This window comes from Vipera berus, assembly GCF_964194415.1.
Source record: "Vipera berus genome assembly, chromosome: 3".
In the NCBI taxonomy this organism is placed as follows: Eukaryota; Metazoa; Chordata; class Lepidosauria; order Squamata; family Viperidae; genus Vipera; species Vipera berus.
Genome location: NC_138204.1, coordinates 105494122 through 105516447, shown reverse-complemented (window position 1 = coordinate 105516447; position 22326 = coordinate 105494122).

Below are 22326 nucleotides of genomic sequence, written 5' to 3'. Positions count from 1 at the left end.
CAGGGATAGGGCCTTCTCGGTGGGGGCGCCTGCCCTCTGGAACCAGCTGCCAGTGGAGCTGAGGACTGCCCCCGACCTCCGGTCATTCCGCCGGGGCCTGAAGACCTGGCTCTTTGAGCTCTCGGGCCCAGGCTGAGGAGTAACTTATTTTAATCGGGGTTTTAAATGCACAGGGTTAGTTTAATCTTTTTTAAATGGGTTTTAACTTTTGTATTGCTGGTTTTTTAACTCCCTGTAAACTGCCCTGAGTCCTCAGGGAAAGGGCGGTATATAAATGTAATAAAATAAAATAAATAAATAAATAAATAATCATTCCATAACCTCTTTTTTCCCTCTCTGAAATACAGAATTATTTTTGCTAAACATCAGAAGCTACTGGTTAGTTAATCAGTATATCAACTAGCATTATTTTCATAGAAATCTGCAAAATGTTTTGCTAATGCTTTTAGACCTAGTAATTCTTTTCATCATTTTAAATCTATGGGATCTGAAACACTGTGTTGAAAAGTTGCCAGGGGAAACTTATTTTCAGGGAATGAAAAATAGAATGTTTAATATTCTTCCTCCCCCCCCCCTTTTTTTTTTGCTTAAGCTCATGAAGCATCAAAATCAACAAGAAAATCTTCAACATCCAAAGCAGTGAAAGTGACTTCAGAGGATGATGGTAGTGGGGAAGGCAATGCAATAACCACAAAGGCTACCACAACTACTATAAATATCACTACAACAAGGCAGCCTTCTGTTACAACCACAACAAAGATGCCATCCACCACTGGCACAACAAAAATGCCATCCACCACAGGCCCAACAAAAATGCCATCCACCACAAGCAGTCAGCCATCTACATCATCCACAACAACACAACTTCCAACCACAACCACAAAGCAGCCATCTGCTATAACTATGGAAAAAATGGCTTCCACCACAACCACAACCACAACAAAGCTGACATCCTCTACTGCTGCTATAAAGTCACTACCCACCACAACAATGATAACAAAGTTGCCATCCACCAGCACCACACTTCCATCTACTACAACCACCACAAAGCTTCCATCTATCACCATTACTACCACCACTACCACAAAGCTGCCATCCACAACTACCATCACAAAGCTGCCACCAACCATGGCAACAACAAAACTGCCACCCACAACTACCACCATCATTACCACAAACAAACCATCCACCATGAGTATCACAAAACCACCCTCTCCCACAACTACTGAGAAGCTGCCATCTACTTCTACAAAGCAGACTACTACAGAGCTTACAACCCAAGGAAATAAAGGTATTGCAACAACTCTGGGTGAGCATATTAGTTATTTCCCAAATCCCCATTCTGAACATGTTATTTCATTCTTCAAAATTACCACCACAAAACCATTAGGTTTGCAATCCAGCATTGCTTCTACAACCAGTAGGATATCATTGCCTTCTAAAACTGTGGTAACCATGAAGAAACATGAAAATGCTATTACTTCAAACCCCACACCTTCCTCACTTAAAGCAATAATAAGGCTGTCTAACAGAGATACTATTACTGTAGAGATGTCAAGAGATGATAAGAATGAACCTAATTTATATGACAAAGTTATAGCAACAATGAAAACAAGTACACAAATGGATGAAACTGATAAAAAAGATATAGCTACTGCAAGAAAAGAGACTATAACAACAGATGTTAAACATACGAGCAGAACAGCAGACACAACACCAACAATTTTTGATGAACATGATAAAAGAGACAATTCAGAGAGAACTACTACAACAACAGAAACCACAAATAGACAGACTGGTCAAAGTAAGAAAAGTCATAAAAATGATACTCTAGAAAGAAATATTTCAGTCACAGAGACAACAAGGAAACCAACAAATTCAGATTATACATCTGGTCCAGATGGAATTGATAAAAATGATAATCTAGGTAGAACTTCTGCAGTTACAGAAGAAATAATTACACCAACTATTCTGAATGACAGAACCAGTCCTGATGGAGTTCATAAAAGTGACAATCGAGGCACAACTTTGGCAGTGACAGAAACTGCAATTATGCCAACTACTCCAAATGAAAGAACTAGTCTTGATGCAGTTGATAAAAGTGACAATCCAGCCAGAACCTCTGCATTGACAGAAACAGCAATTACACAAACTGGACAGGATGAGTCCAGTCATAAAAGGGACAATCCAGTTAAAAGCATGTCTGTCTCAGAGGCAACAGTGTCACCAACTAATACACATGAGACAACCAGACCTCATATAGTTGATAAAAGTGACAATTCACACAGAACTACTGCAGTGACAGAGGCCTCAATTACACAGACTGGTCCAGTTGAGACAAGTAATAAAAGTAACAATCTAGAAGCAAGCATTCCTGTCACAGAGACAGGAAGAACACCAAAAAATATAGAATACAGAACCAGTCCTAATGGAGTAGATAAAAGTGACAATCCAGACAAAACTTCTGCAGTGACAGAAACAACAGTTATCCCAATTACTCTGAATGACAAAACCAGCCCCAATGGGCTTGATGAAAGTGATAATCCAGACAGAACCTCTGCATTGTCAAAAGCCACAATCACAAAGTCTGGTCAAGATAAGACCACTCATAAAAGTGACAATCCAGAAAGAAGCACATCTGTCACAGAGACAACAATGTCACCAACAAATTCACATGACACAACCAGCCCTGATGGAATTCATATAAGTGACATTCCAGACACAACTTCAGCAGTGACAGAAACAGCCACTATACAGACTACTCAAGATGAGACCAATCATAAAACTGACAATCGAGAAACAAGCGTATCTGTCACAGAGAGAACAATGTCACTAACACATTCAGATGTCATAACCAGTCCTGATGCAGTTGATAAAAGTGACATTCCAGATAGAACCTCTATGGTGGCAGAAACAGCAATCACACAGACTGAACAAGATGAGTCCAATCATAAAAGGGACAATCCAGATACAAGCATGTCTGCTACAGAGGCAACAATGTCACCAATAAATTCAGATGTCACAAACAATCCTGAGAGAATTCATAAAATAGATAATCCAGACATAAATCTGGCAATGACAGAAACAGCAATTACACCATCTAATCCAAATGAAAGAATTAGTTCTGATGCAGTTGATAAAAGTGACAACCCAGAAGGAACTTCAGCAGTGAGAGAAACAGCAATTACACAGACTGCTCAAGATGAGACCAGTCATAAAACTGACAATAAAAAAACAAGCACATCTGTCACAGAGATAACAATGTTACCAACACATGCAGATATCATAACCAGTCCTGATACAGTTGATAAAAGTGACAATTCACACAGAACTACTGCAGTGACAAAGGCCTCAATTACACAGACTGGTCCAGTTGAGATAAGTAATAAAAATGACAATTCAGAAACAAACAATCCTGTCACAGGGACCAGAAGAATACCAACAAATTCAGGCTACACAACTGGTCCTGATGCAATTGAGAAAAGGAACAATCTAGACAGAACGTTGGCAGTGACAGAAACAACAATTATCCCAACTACTGTGAACGACAGAACCAGTCGCAATGGAGTTGATAAAAGTGGCAATCCAGACCATACTACTGCAATGACAAGACCAACAATCACAAACTCTGATCAAGATGAGACCAGTCACAAAACTGGCAATCCAGAAACAAGCATTTCTATCACAGAGATAGCAAGGACACCAACAAATTCAGATTACACAAGTAGCCCTGGTATAATTGATAAAATTGACAATCCAGATATAACTTCAGCAGTGACAGAAACAGCCTTTACACAGACTGGTCGAGATGATACCAGTCATAAGAGTGACAATCTAGAAACAAGCACAGCTGTCACAGAGGCAACAATGTCACCAACAAATTCAGAATATACAAGTCCTGATATAATTGATAAAAGTGAAACTCCAGAGAGAACTTCAGCAGTGACAGAAGCAAACAATACACAGACTGGTCAAGACAACATCAGTCATAAAAGTGACAATCTAGAAACAAGTGTTTCTGTCATACAGACAGCAAGGACACCTGCAAGTTCAGAATACACAACTGGTCCAGATGCAGTTGCTAAAAGTGACAATCCAGAAAAAAACTCTGCAGTAACAGAAACAGCAGTTACACAGACTGGTGAAGATGAGATCAGTCAAAAAAGTGACAATCTAGAAATAAGTGCTTCTGTCACAGGGACAGCAAGGACACCAACAAATTCAGGATACACAACTGGTCCTGATGCCATTGATAAAAGTGACAATCCAGACAGATCCTCTGCAATTACAGTAACTTCAATCACAATATCTGGTGAAGATACCAGTCACCAAACAGGCAATCCAAAATCAATCACTTCTGTCACAGGGACAGCAAGGACACCAACAAATTCAGATTACACAAGTAGCCCTGGTATAATTGATAAAATTGACAATCCAGATATAACTTCAGCAGTGACAGAAACAGCCTTTACACAGACTGGTCGAGATGATACCAGTCATAAGAGTGACAATCTAGAAACAAGCACAGCTGTCACAGAGGCAACAATGTCACCAACAAATTCAGAATATACAAGTCCTGATATAATTGATAAAAGTGAAACTCCAGAGAGAACTTCAGCAGTGACAGAAGCAACCAATACACAGACTGGTCAAGAAAACAACAGTCATAAAAGTGACAACCTAGAAACAAGTGTTTCTGTCATACAGACAGCAAGGACACCTGCAAGTTCAGAATACAAAACTGGTCCAGATGCAGTTGCTAAAAGTGACAATCCAGAAAAAAACTCTGCAGTGACAGAAACAGCAGTTACACAGACTGGTGAAGATGAGATCAGTCAAAAAAGTGACAATCTAGAAACAAGTGCTTCTGTCACAGGGACAGCAAGGACACCAACGAATTCAGGATACACAACTGGTCCTGATGCCATTGATAAAAGTGACAATCCAGACAGATCCTCTGCAATTACAGTGACTTCAATCACAATATCTGGTGAAGATGAGACCAGTCACCAAACAGGCAATGCAAAATCAATCACTTCTGTCACAGGGACAGCATGGATACCAACAAATTCAGATTACACAACTGGTCCTGTTGCCACTGATAAAAGTGACAATCCAGACAGAACCTCTGCTGCGATAGAAATTGCAACTGCACAGACTGTTCTAGATGAGACAAGTCATAAAAGAAAAAATCCAGAAACAAGCACTCCTATCACAGAGGCAACAATGACTTCAACAAATTCAGATGACAGAGCCAGTACTGATGGAATTGAGAAAACTGATATTCCAGGCACAACAACTGCAATGACAAAAGCAACAGTCACACAGAGTGGTCAAGATGAGAACAATAATAAAAGTGACAATCTAGTAACAAGCACCCCTGTCACAGGGGCAACAAGAACATCAACAGATTCAGATGACACAACCAGCACTGATGGAATTGATAAAAGTGACAATCCAGACAGACATACTGCAGTAACAGAAACAGCAATCACAAAGTCTGGTCAAGATGAGTCCAGCCATAAAAGGGACAATCCACAAAGACCTTTTGCCATGACTGAATCAATAATTACACCCATTATTCCAAATGTCAAAACAAATGTTCTTGCCATCAAGACCACAAGGACACCAATGAATACAGATTATATGACTGGTCCTGATGGAATTTTTAAAAGTGACAATACAAACAAAACTTCTGCAGTTACAAAAGCAACATTTACACCATCTAATCTGAAATACAAAACTAATCCAGATGCAATATATGTAAGTCAGAATCCAGAACCAAGAACTCCATTCACAGAGATAAGTACACCATTGAATACAGAAAACTCAACCAATCCTAATGGAATTGATAAAAGTGACATTCCAGAAAAAGGCTCTCTGGTCACAGAGACAATAATGACATCAACAAATTCAGATAGCCCAACCAATCCTGATAGAATTGATAAAAGTGTTGATTTAGACAGCACTACTGCAATGATGGGAACAACAATTTCACCATTTAATTTGGATGACTCAACCAATCCTGATAGTGTTGACAAAAGTGTCAATACTAGCAATACTACTGCAGTCACAGTTACAACATTTGCACTGCCTGATCGAGATGGTACACCCAATCCAGATGATATCATTACAGATGTCAAGCCAGTTAAGACTTTGCCTTTTGCAGACACAATAATTATTACTAATCTGGAGGATAAAACTGCTCCTGATAAAGTTGATAATGGTGACAATCTAGACAGGACTACTGCAGTGATAGAAACAGCAGTTACACACACTGATCCAGGTGATACAATCAATCCAGATGATATGATCAGACATGACAAGCTGGATAAGGTTACTGATGTTACAGGTACAACAATTACAATGGCTAATCCAGATGTAAGAAATAATGACAAACATAATGCAGTTACAAAGGCAATAGTTGCAGAGACTAAACCAACGGGTACAACCAGTCCTAATAGCAGAAACGTGTTCCCAACTGGAACTATTGCAGTCATAAAAGCAGTACGAATGAACCAAAGAAGTGACCCATCCATTCCTGAAGTTAATGTTAAAAATAACAGATCAGAAGAAACTACAATAAACATGGATATTATGAGAAAAGACCTATCAGGAAAGTCACCTACTCCCAATAATGTTGATATCAATGGACTGGAAACAATTGCAACAGTTGCCAAGACAATAAAAGCACCAACTGACATACAGACAACTCTTGGCACCACAACAGAATCTAAACCTTTGAATAATTCTGCTAATTTTGAGAGAGATGACAGGCCAGGCAGCAACACCACAATCACAAAAACTACAGTTATCACAACAGAATCAAATCTTAGTTTACCTAACCCAAATGATAATGACAAAAAGAGAAAGGCAGATATCATTACCAAAATTACTCGGACATTAACTATTGAAACTACAGCCTCCCCTCAAATAAATAAACCTGAACATCCAGATGTAATAACTAATAAAAAAATTAATCTTGTTTCAGATAAAGGAACCACAAAGGAAAACCCAGCTAACAGGAATACAGTAACACAAGTGAGTACAACTTCCAGCACCCTGTCTTCTACAACAAACAAAATTGCAACATATTCCTCTACTTGGTCCACCATTCTTATACCTACAACAAAAAGGCAAGTCACCTCTTACTCCAGTCCAAGAGATGCTACCATTTCCACAACTAGATCTCCAGAGATGATTATCAACAAAACTATAGCATATGTTCAACCAGAAAAGATTGCTGTACCTCTATTGTACAATGGTACGTTCACTTTTCTTTTTATCTAAATCACTATATTGGAGCCCTATGTGATCACAATAATGTGTAATATGTTTCAACATCATTATAATTATATTTCTGAAAGACAATGAGATGTATTCCTCTTTGAAGTTCAACATTGTTCCCCCACCTGCATTTTATGGTGGGGTAAGTTGAAAAAATAGCAATTATCTAAATATTATCCTCAAATTTCATGACTGAATTGAGATATATTGTAAGCCTCAGGCCTCAGACACTATATTACAATTCCCATTAACAGGTAGCCTTCCATGATTGGACAAGATGGAAATTGGAGAGGATCATATTTGGAAAATACTGTTATGCTCCAAAAGAGATCATTGAAAATTTGGTGGAAGTGCTCTTTTTTAAAGCACTATAGTTAAGCATCTAAACATTCTGGTCTTGGGCTATATTATTCATGTTTGTTTGGTATTTTCATGCCCCATTCACACTTTGGAGTGTGCTCCCCTCCTCCATCAGTTCTTTAAAAATCAGTATGACTGATAATTTGAGCAATTTATTGTTATGACCTAACCTTGGTGAAAAAAATATATATTTAATGAGTGATTAATAAGGCCTTTAGCTGTATATTGGTAGCCTGTGACAAATTCAGTCACCCTTTCAGAGAGATATATTCTTACCTAAACAGAGAAACATAATGACCATGGATGGGGAAAAAAAACTATGGGAGCTACTTCTGACTTCCTGCTGGCTTCTCCACTGAGTTTCCTTGTGGGAAGCTGACAAGGGGAAGGTCTGTGGGGAAATCAGCAGGAGACTGTAAGTCCAAGACCAACTGGTAAATGGTCAACTTTTTGAGTAGAAAAAGCGTTTAATAATGATAAACTAGGTGCTCATACATTTATAGAGCCTATTTGGTGTAGTTAGCTTAGAATCGAGGATATTGTGAATACTATATTTCCCTTATGCATGAAAGCCAGGTGAGTGTCTTAGGTCCTGACTGGAGGATTAATATTTTACCAGAATGTCATATTTCTTCAGCATTTTGCCATTTCTAATTTATTGTCAAATTAGGAAAAGTGCAGTGGAAATATTTGACAAATGTAAATGGAACTTCACTATTCACACCCAGTTTCCCAATGAATTTCCACAGTTAATACAGAATGAATGATACAAGAATCAGCTATATTTTTCTAAACATAAAAAGCTGAAACGTTATAGAAAATAATTTACCAAATAGTGCCCTTTTAAATTACATAACCTATCTGGATTAAGCACATTGGTAATCATATGAGTTGTATGTTCAAAAAACAGAGTATATCATAAGATCTTTTCCCTGGAAATTTTGTAAAAGATCAAAACTATTTCAGGTAAAAATAATACACAGTATTAACACAATGTATTATGCCTTAATTCAAAGTACTGCATTTTAGTTTTAGGAAACATTGCAGTGAATCTCTTTCTCTCTCTATATATGTGTGTGTGTCAGAACCCACTCCAATCCACATCTTAGGAAAGAAAAACTCTTGGAGACAAGATTGTCCAAGCAGGGACTTTTACTAAAACATAGATGACAGTGGATATAATAGACAGGATTTGAAGCTGTTTCACATATCAATACTTTTAAAGTGTTCCCTCAGTCCATTTGGTCAGTCCCGGATCAGTTGAGTCTCAGGTATCAAACCCCTCGTGGGGAAAAAGGAGAGAACCATCAGTACATTTGCAACATTATTACTTCCTCCCTTTCACATTCCTTCTGGAGATACAAACCAAAATTCCCCCCCCCCACCACCACCTTCTTGTTTGTTTGTAAATCAGATAGGGAGAGGATTTCCTTTTTTGGGCAAGAGCCAAAATTTTCCCCACCCCTTTTATTTGTTGTTTGGTCTTTTGTGATGGCCACCAGGCAGGCTGAAAAAACAAACATTACATCTAAGGGACAGAGAGGGGGCAATTAGCACCCCTGTCTTCTCTTTCCTCCTTGGGAATGGCAGAATCCAGTAAGGGGGGGTGGTGAGATTTGGGTTTTCACAGATAGGGAGTTAGAAATGAAATATAAATGGATTCTGACAGTGTGTGTCTCTCTCTGTGTCTGTCTCTGTGTGATGGAAAGCTTGGGGGTTCATTTTTAATCAAATCTATTATCATAAACTTTCAGATTATGCATTATGTTCTTTTCAATATGATTTACAGTGTTTATTGTATAAAACCTGGATTTTAATTATTTATTAGATGTACCAGAAGAGATGAACTTGTGTAATAAGAAGCCTATAGATGGGATTGTCCCTCTACAAAATGGATCGCTAGCAGTATTCAGAGGTAAGTTAATACATGGCAGAGCTTACGTTTTGGACAAAATGTTACATAATAAAATATGCATTTTGTTATAAACATTTCAGGGTGAAGTCATATAGTGGTTGGTAGTTCTGCTCAAGACCTCTGTCTTCATCAGAAGATATATTCACATAATGGTTCTTGAAATGAAATTTGCACTACTAATGTGCACTGCCACATTCAGAATGTGCACCCCAGAATTGGAGCAAGATCATTTGGACAACTTAGAAACAAACCATTAACTTTGGTAGAAAAGATTTACAGTTCTCATAAACTACTGAAACTCAGCCTTTCGTGTAGTGTTTAACAAGCGGAGGCTGGGAGTGTGAGGTTTGCATAGAATTCTACAAACTAGTTGCCCAGGCCACTATGGGCCAGCCAACTTTCAGCTGCCACAAATTTCTAGTTACTGTGAAATCTGTTGCTAAGAGGTTCATGGTTGAGTATTAATATATTGTTTCTTTTTCCATAACACTGGCATTTACTTGGTTTTGCAGATCATTATTACTGGCTGCTAAATGGAACAAACTTACCCTCCCCTCAACCTCGTAAAATCTCTGAGGGATGGCATATCCCTTCCCCCATTGACACAGTGTTCTCCAGATGTAACTGTGATGGCAAAACTTTCTTTTTCAAGGTGAGTCGTATTTCTTTTCCGCAACATGAGTCTTGGTACCATAGGAGTTAAGAAATGGAGAGGCTGTACAGTATAATTAAAAACAATCTGAAATGCTACATGAAACAACAGAAAACAAGATATTGTTGATCAACAGATGATGATCAGGTAAATCTCCTGCACTTCATTTGTATAATTATATGCAACTTGTTACAAGCTACCAGGTTTTCCTTTGAAGACATCAAAAGAATTGGCTTTGCTGGAGAAGTCAATGGTCTGGTTGTAAGCATGAACTAAAATGATCAAGTTCTGTGCAGAAAGCAAAAAAATTCCATCCTGAGAAACAACATATGATCAAATTTGACAGGAGAATTTTAAATGAGCTTTCTTGATAAAGTGCCAATCATCATTACTAGTAATGGAGAAGTTTTCAACCACTTGCCATGTAAGCTACACTTAAGAGTCCTTAGTTAAGTAAGGTTTTAACAATAAATGCATATATGGTTTGGTGCAATTCTATGTGCATCCTCTTTGGCAGTGTACTCTGTTGTAGATAGTGAGACCTGCCCCTAAATATAGACATTTTTGTGAAGTAACTTTGCAGTAGATTGACATCATTATTTTACAAAGGGACCTTTCTATTTTAAGATTAGGAATACATAGTAAACTGTAATCCAGTTAAAGCTTGTTTGTTTGTTTGTTTATTTATCATTAACCAACTCTTGACTGGTTTATAACCCTACTGCATGTCCACAAGATAAAAACAAGTAAGATATAAGCAAATGAACAACATTACAGAATGAAATATTCCTATATCAAGAAACCCATAAAAATATCTTCATATACTTCTAGTTTAATCTGAGTTCCATGAAATCTGTATATATTTGCAATTGTCTTTAGTTCTAAAACACCCCTATATCTCTTAGAGCCTGCCACATTTTAAATAAAATACCTTTTCTCTCATTCTTGTTGTAAAATGCTATCTTTTCTCTGTAGATTGTCTAAATGCTATTTAAAACGCTTGTGTTTATAGCGATGTTTAAGTAATAAGGAACAGTGGACCCCTTTCATCAATCAAAAGAGTTTTAAAAAGATTAACTTGTTAATTATATTTAAAAATATTAAATGGCATACTTTCTCATGCTTTTTCAGCTCTTAGCCAGAATGGCAAAATTTAAAGGGAAAAAACTATTGAAGTTTAGGCATCTGATAAAATGATTTTGCTTCAGAGCCAATAAGGAAGCAGTGTGAAGAATAGGAAAAAGAAAGGAAACCCCAAAACACCCTGCTTCATGTTAAATATTTCCTGGTCCTCAACAAGAATTTTTAAATAGTTATGAACCCTGAAACCTGAATTTGTTAAATCAAGATACAATAAAGAGCCTCTTTAGAAGGAACTGGATGAGTCCCAAATGTTACATCACAGTAATGTAACTCCCCAATTTTTCCACTCCAAGCAACTCTGAGTGCTTTGCATTGAAACGGCTTCACTAAGAGAGATTCAATCCAGTTATATTTAATGACAGATTTGATGGAACAAAATTAAAGAACTAATATGCTCAGTTGTTAAAGAGCTGGGGATGCAGACTTGGGATACAGAAGTTCAAATTTCCACCCTAATGCAAAGATCAATGAATAATGTTTGGCCAATCACAATCACACACACATACGTACACAGACTACGTTCATAGCATATGCTAGTCTAAATAGTGGTTGCTAATGCATAGTCCAAACAATGTAGTTATCTAGTAATTCAATGTGCAGGCAACTTTGACAAATGAATAACATAATTGTACTAATATATTGAATGAAAAGACCTTCTCTCCTTCCCACATATCATACTCCTGTGCTATATTCAGGTTGTGTTATAAAGGTGGGAGAAAATATGGGGTATATGTATAGGAAAAGACAGTGTATGTCAGTTCAGCTCTTTGAAGGGAAGGTAGAGTATCAATGCATTCAATTTATGTAGCTTTCATTTCATAATGAAATTAAATCATTACATTCAAGTTCATTAACTTTCAGGCAAGAAGTACAATTGACCCTTTAAGGTCATATGGGGACTGCACTCCAAGAAATAATAGGGACCAAGACAAAAAAAATTCACTTTGTATCTTTTACATTTAATTAAAATTAGAACTAAATTAAAACATAATTGTCCTATTAAACGTTGTGAATTTGATGGCAACTTTTGGAGGGGCTTGGTCTCTATACGTATTGGGGAATAAACAGCCCCAGGCCCACAAATTGTATACCTCTGATGTACTGTCTTAACCTGTGATCCTGAATTGTCCCCTCTTTCATTATGTTCCTAAGATGTACTGCCAGGAATTTTGAAGGTCAGTTTGCCTTAAAACTGTTCTGCTCCCAAAATGTCATAAATAAACTTAGCATAGCAGGAACACAGGTGGCTCAGGTTAACATGTACTTGTTTATAGAAAATATTACCCTTAAAAAAATCAAGCTAATTCCTTCCATGTAACATAAGATACTGTTGCCATCTCCCCCCCCTCTCTCTCTCTCTCTCTCTGTGTGTGTGTGTGTGTGTGTGTGTGTGTGTGTGTGTGAAAGTAACTGCAACAGTTTTTTTCTGAATTTCTGGGCTGCAGTTTTGGTTATTTTTAACAATTCTAATAAATCGGATGCTCTGTTCCTTTATGCTTACTTCAAATTCACTGTTAAAATATATGTTTGCAGTCCTTCTTCCTGGTGAACTATCTCTGAAGAAATAGGAGAAATGACTGGGAATCCTTGTACTCATAGTTCCACCTGAAGAGCAACAAGTTGAAGAATGTTAATTCTAGAAACTTCAACAAACTAAATTTAGTATAGGGTGAGTTTGTTGTTGTGGTTAAGGCATCAGGCTAGAATTAGGGAGACTGTGAGTTCTAGTCCCACTTTAGATATAAATACAACCAGGTGATCTTGGACCAGTGACTCCCTTTCAGTCCTAGGAAGGATTGCAAGGCAATTCTGAAACACATACCTCCCCCTACTTTGCCAAGAAAACTGCAGGGACTAGGCCAGGCAGGCTCTAGGAGTCAATACTCACGCAAAGGCATAAATAAAAAAGTATGGTGGGGAGATGTTGAAGGTGGAGGAGGGAATGAGTTGTAAAGCTATACTGGACTTAATTCTTACTAATAGAGAAGAAGTGACAGTTGAAGTTGCTGGAATCTTGGGAGAAAGTAACCACATCATACTGGAATTTACTATAATACAAACACTAGTAATAGAAAACAAGTCAATCAGTGTCTTAAACTTCAAAAGAGCTGACTTTAACAAACTCAGAGAAAAACTAGGAAAGATGCAATGGATGAAAATCCTAAAGAGGAAAACAACTCAAGAAGCATGGGAAACTCTGAAAAATGTGATCATAAAAGCCCATACCAGCACAATACCACAGAAAAAGAAAAACAAGAAATTCAAGAAGAAACCAACATGGCTGTGCAAAGATCTCTCTGACAAACTGAAAGACAAAAAGGGCAAATACAAGAAGAAAAAAGTCAAGGAAACTGTAGGTCCACTAAAGAGAGATGGCAAGGAAATAACAGGCAACAGGGAGAAAGCAGAGGTGCTTAACTCATACTTTGCATCAGTCTTCACACAAAAAGAAACTATAGCCCAACATACAAAAAAACCCACTGTAAAAGACAAACTAGAAACAAAAATTAAAATAAGCAAGAAAATGGTAAGAGAACACCTATCCAGCCTTGACAAAAATAAATTACCAGGAGCTGACAGATTACATCCCAGAGTTCTGGAAAAGCTGGCAGATGTTATCTCAGAACCATTGCACTACATCTTTCATAAAACCTGGAGTACCAGGGAAGTACCTGAGGATTGGAAAAGGGCTGATGTGGTTCCCATCTTCAAGAAAGGGGAACAAACAGACCCAGGAAACTACAGACCAATCAGTTTAACGTCAATACCTGGGAAGATCCTAGAAAAGATAATCAAAAAACAGATCTGCGAACAACTAGAAGCAAACAAAGTAATAACTAGTAGCCAGCATGGGTTTGTTAAAAACAGATCATGCCAAACCAATCTTATTTCATTCTTTGATAAAGTGACTAAACTAGTAGAGCGGTGAAATGCTGTGGATGTAGTATACTTAGATTTCAGTAAGGCATTTGATAAAAGTAGTCCACAACCTACTCCTTGGTAAAAAAAGATGGAGTAGACAACATCACCACCAGATGGATCTGTAGCTGGCTGGCAAACCATACTCAATGAGTAGTCTTCAATGGTACTACATCCACATGGAGAGAAATAAGCAGAGGGGTATCTTAGGCCCAGCACTCTTCAATATCTTCAATGACTTAGATGAGAGAATTGAAGGCGAACTCATCAAATTTTCAGATGATACTAAACTGGCAGGAGTAGCCAACACCCTAGAAGACAAACTCAGGATCCAAAAAGATCTTGACAAACCTGAACAATGGGCCCTATCCAACAAAATGTGTTTCAATGTGGAGAAAAGCAAAGTTTTCCATTTAGGCAGGAAAAATCAAAGGTACAAGTACAGTTTGGGTGAGACCTGGTTTAAAAACAGTAACTGTGAGAGTGACCTTGGAGTCCTAATGGATGATCATTTGACTATGAGCCAGCAGTGTGCAGCAGCAGCCAAAAAAGCTAATACAACCCTGGATTGTATAAACAGATGCATACAATCAAGATCATATGAAGTATTAGTACCACTTTATAAAACCCTAGTAAGACGACACCTGGAATACTGCAGCCAATTTTGGTCACCATATTACAAAAAAGATGTTGAGAGTTTGGAAAAAAAATTCAGAGAAGAGCAACTAAGATGATTAAAGGCCTGGAGACTAAAACATATGAAGAAGAACGGCTGGAGGACTTGGGTTTGGCTAGTCTAAAGAAAAGAATAGGGGAAACATGATAGCAGTATTCCAGTACTTGAAGAGCTGTCACCAAGAAGAGGGGGTCACATTATTCACCAAAGCACCAGAGGGCAGGACAAGAAACAATGGTTGGAAACTGATCAAAGAGAGAAGCAACCTGGAATTAAGGAGAAATTTCCTGACAGTGAGATCAATTAACCAGTGGAACAGCTTGGTTCCAGAAATCATGGGTGTTCCATCCATGGATATTTTAAAGAAGAGGCTAGATAGTCACTTGTCTGAGATGATATAGGTCCTCCTACTTGAGCAGGGGCTGGACTAGAAGATCTCCACAGTCCCTTCCAGCTCTATTCTATTCTAAGAAGTCATTTAGCCTGTAACTGCCAATTGCAATCTTAGACTTTCCATAGCTACCCAGCATTCTGCCTGACTGGTTTCTGTTACTCTTCCCTGCCAATATTGCAAGACTTTCACTTGCATTTCTAGTGCATTCATTGGGAGTTGCATTTACTGTAGATTAGAGTAACCAGAAATAAGCTCCCTTTTTTCTGGTTTCTCTGGAGTCATATGGAAGCCTGGAGCTACTGGTAAAAGCACTTGACTCTTCAATTACCATAACTCCACAATTGGTTAGTAACGGCTATAACATCCTGTATTAGAAGCAAAACTTGATTGTTGTTTCTTCCATGCTATATACTTCACTGTGTTTTTCAACCAACCATCAACACACAGTGGGAGGATATTCTTAGTGATGGCTTGTACTCTCTGGGGGATTTGGCTGGTTCTGAACAGAATTCCAGATGCAAACATCTACAAGTTAATTATACTTTAAATTGATTTGCATAGGATTGCAATTGTGCTTTTAATCTAGCATTCAGTCATGAAAAGCGGTAATAAGGCTAATAAAAACAATAAGGGTAATAAAAACAATAAGAGCCTTGGTGGAGCAGTGGGCTAATGCCTCCTTAAGTAACACCAGCTGCCTGCAATTAGTGCAGGTTCGCATCCCACCAGGCTCAAGGTTGACTCAGCCTTCCATCCTTCCGAGGTACGTAAAATCAGGACCCAGATTGTTGGGGGCAATTAAGCTGACTTTGTAATAATGCCGCTTGGGGTGTGTGTGAAAGCCCTAATAAGCAGGCATATACATAGAATGAAGGCTACTGCTAAGCTTGTAAGCCGCCCTGAGTCTTCGGAGAAGGGCGGGATATAAATGGAATTAAAATAAATAAAAATAAATAAAATAAGTAAATAATGCATACGTATTTTAAAGAGCCCTTAGATTTTTATCAATAGTTTATTTATTTAAATTCATTGGCTACCTCCAGTAGACTTTTACATTTTCCTCCCATGTTTTTCTCTGTAGAAAAATAATATATTTCAAGCCCCATGTTACATATCTTCATTAACAAATTACAAGTTGCATCAGAGTCTAATGCAATGTTTGCCTTAGGTATTGATGTAACTTCAGCTAACATTATACTTTTCAGGGGTCACAATACTGGCGCTTCACCAATGATATAATGGATGCTGGCTATCCTAAGCTGATTGTAAAAGGATTTGGAGGACTGAATGGGAAAATTATGGGAGCTCTTTCTGTGGCTCGATATGGAAGCAGGCCAGAATCTGTACATTTTTTCAAAGAAGGTACGTCTGTTGTTTTCCCGTGTCTTTCAGGTGCATTAAAGAAACTGGTAAATCCTTTTATATTTTCTATCTATGGGGGTTGTCTTGGTAAAAATACAGGAGTGGTTTACCACTGTTCTTTTTTTGTGTAGTCTGAATTGATGCTTTTGCCATTGTCACTAAAGTGATCATTTGCCTCCAGCATTTTCTTATATGGCTTTTGCCCAATAAAGGTGGCTGCAGTGGGATTCTAGCTGTGAAGTGGGATGACCTTCACATATATTCCTACTAGGAATATATAACACTTGACATTTGCTCTCTCCTAGGAACACCCCGGGACCACAATGGGGAAATATGGCAGGACTTAGTGGGAAGGTGCAGTTAAAACCTAACTAATAAAGCTGATTTGTTTGAAATATATTGCATTGCAGGCTTCTTTCTCTTGCTGGTACAGCTGTCATTCAGCACAAAAATGACAGTCTTATGCTTAAGTCAAATAAGTGACAATTAAATCAGCAGGAAAGTAGTCATTTCAAAGGGAAGCAATGGGATGATACATAGTAATTGTGTCAGGACCTACTTCAAACCACATCTTAAGAAAGCAGAAGTGTTGGAAACAATTTCTTCCAAGCAAGAACTTTTATTAAGAATAGGAGATAGCAGGCATAATAGACAGGATCTCAGATTTCCCATGCAACACAGTAGGTTATAGTGTCCCCAGCCAGGACCCCACCCCATAGATCGACCCCCCATGTGGGATAACCAATCCCCAAGTGTTAAGCCCATTGTGGGAACCGAGGAGATAATATCAGCCCATCTCCAGCTCATGCGAGGGTCGGCGGCTTCTTCACACCTTTCTCTGGGAGTGTAGACAAAATCCAGGCATTGAGGTTTGATTCTTATCTCCTCCTCTGTTCTATCTCCTCCTTTGTCCTTAATTGACAGTTTAAAACATAAGAGTTCAGAGAGATAACGCAGGAAACAGGATACAGACTCAATAAACAAAGTAAAGGATTACATTGTAGTGAGTAAGGGAGGAAGTAAAAGTAAGGGAGGAAGTGAAAGCGATAGCCCTGCAGGCACATCCCGCCTCCCCCTTGGAAGCATGGCAAAACCCAGAAGAGGTGGAATGAAATAGAAATGAAATAAACTAGGAATGGGTTTTGACATCCTCCCCCCCTTAAAAATAGGAGAGATCCACCTGTAGAGAAACAAAAACAGGTATAGAGGTTAGTCTGGCTTGTTGGGATATTTTGTATGAAACTTCTTTTAACAGTTTGGGTGCTCTGATGTGACATTTGAGGACCCACTCATTTTGTGAGGAGGGAAGGTGTTTCCAGGCTACTAGGTATTTAATTGCCCCATGATACTTCCTAGAATCTAAAATTTCTTTTATCTCAAAGTGTTGTTCCCCTTCAACCATGATTGGAGGTGGTGGTGGGGAGTTTTGGTCTTAAGGGCGACTGTTGTTCTCTTTTCAGCAAGCTGCAATGAAAAATTGGGTGTATTTGCTTGAGGATTTTGGGTAGTTCTAATTCTACTGTTACTGGGTTTATGATTCTTTTGATTGGGAAAGGTCCTATGTATTTTGGACCAGGTTTTTTACAGTGCTGTAGGGATTTTAGGTATTTTGTAGACAAATATACCATTTCTCCTACAATGAATGGTTTAGGTTCGACTATCCTTTTATCCGCATGTGCTTCGTATGCTTGTCTAGGCTTCACCCAGGGCTTTCCTAACTACTGGCCAGGTGTTTTGTAATTGTGCTATCCATTCTTTCAGTGATGGGATTGCCGGTTCATTTGGGGTTAGTTCTGGCATTAAGGCTGAAACTTTGACCAGTGGCTACCTGAAAGGGAGTGTAGCCTGTGCTAGAGTGGACTACATTATTGTAGGCAACTTCTGCAAAACAGAGTAGGTCTGTCCAGTTCATTTGCTAGAAATTAATAAAGCATCTTAAGTATTGTTCGAGTACTGAGTTGGACCGTTCAGTTTGGCCACTACATTGAGGATGATGACTAGATGACAGTCTCTGAATGGTTCCTAAGAGAGATAAAAACTCTTTCCAGAATTCTGATGTAAATTGCATTCCCCTATTTTATATGATGCATTGGGGCGCCCTTGCAGTCTGTAGATGTGCTGCATGAAAGGTTTCACTAAATATTTTGCGGTGGGGATCTTTTGGCAAGGGATAAAATGCACTTGTTTTGAGAACAGGTCCATAACCACCCAGATGACAGTGTTTCCGTTGCTTTCTGGTAATTCCATTATAAAATCCATGGATACTTCCTTCCATGGAACTGAAGGATTCGCCACTGGTTGTAGCAATCCGGGCGATTTCCCTTGCAACCTCTTGGCAGCTGCGCAAGTTGGGCAGCTGGCCACGTGTCCTTTTTCATGCATGGCCACCAAAACTGCCTATTAATTAAATGTAAAGTTTTTACAAATCCAAAATGCCCTGCTGATTTTGTATCATGGCACAGCTGCATGAAATTTATCCTCTGGGTGGCTGGTATATATAACTTCTCTCCCACCCATGGCAGCCCGTCCTTGATTGTACACACGTGTCTATTTTTCTGGAACTATTCATCTGTTTCTAAAGTTTTCCGGAATTCGATTCCAGTTTGGCTATTCAGCTGCGGCTTTATTTTGGCTTGGGCCCTGGTGGTTACTGGTGCAGCCACTTGTGGTTCGGGCATGAGTGGTTTAGAATCAGTGGCTTGCGTGCTGTTATATTGGGGCATGCGAGACAATGCATCTGCCAGGAAGTTCTTTCCCCCTGGCAAATGTTTGAGCGTGAAATGGAATTGGTGAAAGTGCTGAGACCAGCAAGCTTGCTTAGGAGTGAGTTTTCTGGGTGTTTTTAGTGCTTCCAAGTTTTTCTGTTCTGTCCAGACCTGGAAGGGGATTTTATTCCCTTCAAGGAAATGACACCAAGTAAGTAATGACCACCTCACAGCGCACACTTCCTTCTCCCACACAGCCCAGTGTTGTTCTGTTTCAGTGAGTTTCCTGGACGTATACGAACATGGTTGAAGTGCTCCATCATCATTTTCCTGTAATAATACAGTCCCCACAGCCACATTGCTTGCGTCCGCCTGTATTACAAAAGGTTTATCCAGGTCTGGGTGCCTCAGTACAGGTTTGGCAGAAAAGTCTCTTTAAAACCTCTCAAATGCCCTTGGCATTCCATTGTCCAATTCAGTGGCTGGCTGGGTTTCACTGAGGGCCCCCCTTCATTTTTAACAAGTTCATGAGGGGCTATTTGGGCCAACGAAGGGATGAACTGGCAGAAGTTTGCAAAACCCAGGAAACTTTGTAGTTGGTTCCTTGTGTGGGGTGGTGCCCATTCTAGTACTGCCCTGATCTTCTTGGAGTCCATTTCGATGCCCTTTGGGGATATGCTATATCCCAGGTAGTCTGTTCTTTCCTGGTGGGATTTGCATTTCGATAACTTGGCATATAGGTGGGCAACTCACAGTTTTTTTTTTAAAACCACTTTGACTAGGTTGACATGCTCCTCTTTGGACTAGGTGAAGATAAGGATGTCATAAATAAATAAATGTCATAAATAAATAAATAAATCTAAATAAACCAGGACCCCCTTAAATAGGTACTCTCTTAGGACTTCATTGATTAATTGCATAAATATTGTGGGGGGCCCTTATAGTCCGAACGGCAAAACTTTGAATTGGTAGCATCCCATTGGACAAGTTAAATGGAGTCTTCCATTCGTCCCCTTCCTTGATCCTAATGTGGTAGTACGCTTCTCTTAGGTCTAGTTTGGTAAAAATCCTTCCTTTTGATAGGTGGGATAACATGTCCTTCATGAGGGGTAGGGGATAGAGGTTGCTTTCACTGATTGCATTCAGGGCACGGTAATCCAAGCACAAACGCAAAGTGCCATCCTGCTCCCTAAAGAGGACTGGGCTGGCCACTTTGGGCTTGGCAGGTTCGATAAATCCCCTTTCTAGGTTTTTATTTATGATGTCATGGTTCCGACTAACAAGACAGAATGAAGAACATTCCATGATTTTTTATTCTAAAAAGTCTATTATAATGAGAACGAAGCATCAGCACTCATGGATGGATGCCAGAATCTGGATTCTCCTCCCCTGAACACATCGTATCATACACAATTCCCTCCCTTAATTACACGTCATGAATCACATTCTCCAATTAGTTTAACATACAAAGTTTCACTTCCTTTCTGTAGCATGCCATCCCTTATCTTATCAAAACATTCGGGTTAACATTCCCTTCAGTGATTCAAAGCAAAACAGTTAAAGCAAAAGGCTGCCTCTTATATTGTCAGAGCAAAAACATCCAATGTTTGCAGCATTGACATCCGCCCCCCCTTGCAAAAAGGATAGATCCTGTAATGTAAACAAAAGCATATGTCAGGGATTATCTCTTGGTTTGTTGGTTTTTTTTTCATAAAACCTTTTGATGAGTTGGTCAGCCTTCCCGTCGCTAGATTTCACCCAAGTAGCTTCAGAAAATGGTATCCCTTCTATTGTACTAGGTACTGCAATTTTCCCTTAAAAATTCTAGAGTCAAGAATATATTTCACTTCATAATGGGTCTGACTCGCTACTACGAGGTGCCTGTGTGCCTTCCATTGCAGGATGCAATGTAAGACAGGGTGAACTTTCCCTAAAAGCCTAGGAAGTTTTAATTCTACTGTGACAGGGTTGATGATCCTTACGATGGGGAAAGGCCCCAAGAATTTCAGTCCTAATTTCTTGCTGGGTAATTTGAGGTGTAAATATTTAGTTTACAGATAAACCTTTTCCCCAACTTGGAATGTTCTTTGGGGAGCCCTCTTTTTATCAGCCTGTTTTTTATACGTCTCGGAAGTCTTTTTTAACGCCATTTTTTTCCTCCAAACCTCTTCCCACCCCCTCACCCATTGATCAAGTGTCTGGGAAGCGGAGGGCACCTGAGGGTAGTCAGGCATTGGGCTGAACTCTTTTCCTGTGGCTACTCTGAAAGGCATGTAGCCAGTGCTGCTGTGAACAGAATTATTGTAGGACACCTCGGCGAAAGGGAGGTCAGTCCAGTTTGTCTGTTGGTAGGAAACATAGCATTTGAGATATTGCTCCACCATTTTGTTAGCGGATTCTGCAGCCCCATTGGTAGTGGATGAAAAGCAGATGATAAGCCTTGAGATGATCCAATTAATTTAAGGAAACTCCTCCAAAATTTCGCTGTGAACTGCACTCCTCTATCCAAAATTATTTGCTTAGGGGCGCCATGCAGTTGGTAGATATGTTTAGTCAGTCATTGGGCAGATGGGAGTGCTTTGCAGGTGATAAAATGAGCCTGGTTCAAAAACAGGTCTATCACAGTCCAGATGACAGCATTTCCTCTACTTTTGGGTAGGTCTACTATAAAGTCCATAGCTATTTCTTTCCATGGTTGAGAAGGGTCTGCCATCGACTGCAGTAGCCCAGGGGTTTTCCCTGGAATTCTTTTCATGGTGTACAACATACAGTACAACTCCTGACATACTTTTCTACATCTCGTTTTAGCCCCAGCCACCAAAATTGACGGCAGATGAGGTGTAGAGTTTTTAAATATCCAAAGTGTCCAGCCTGTTTTACATCATGGCTGTGTTTGAGAGCATTGAGATGGAG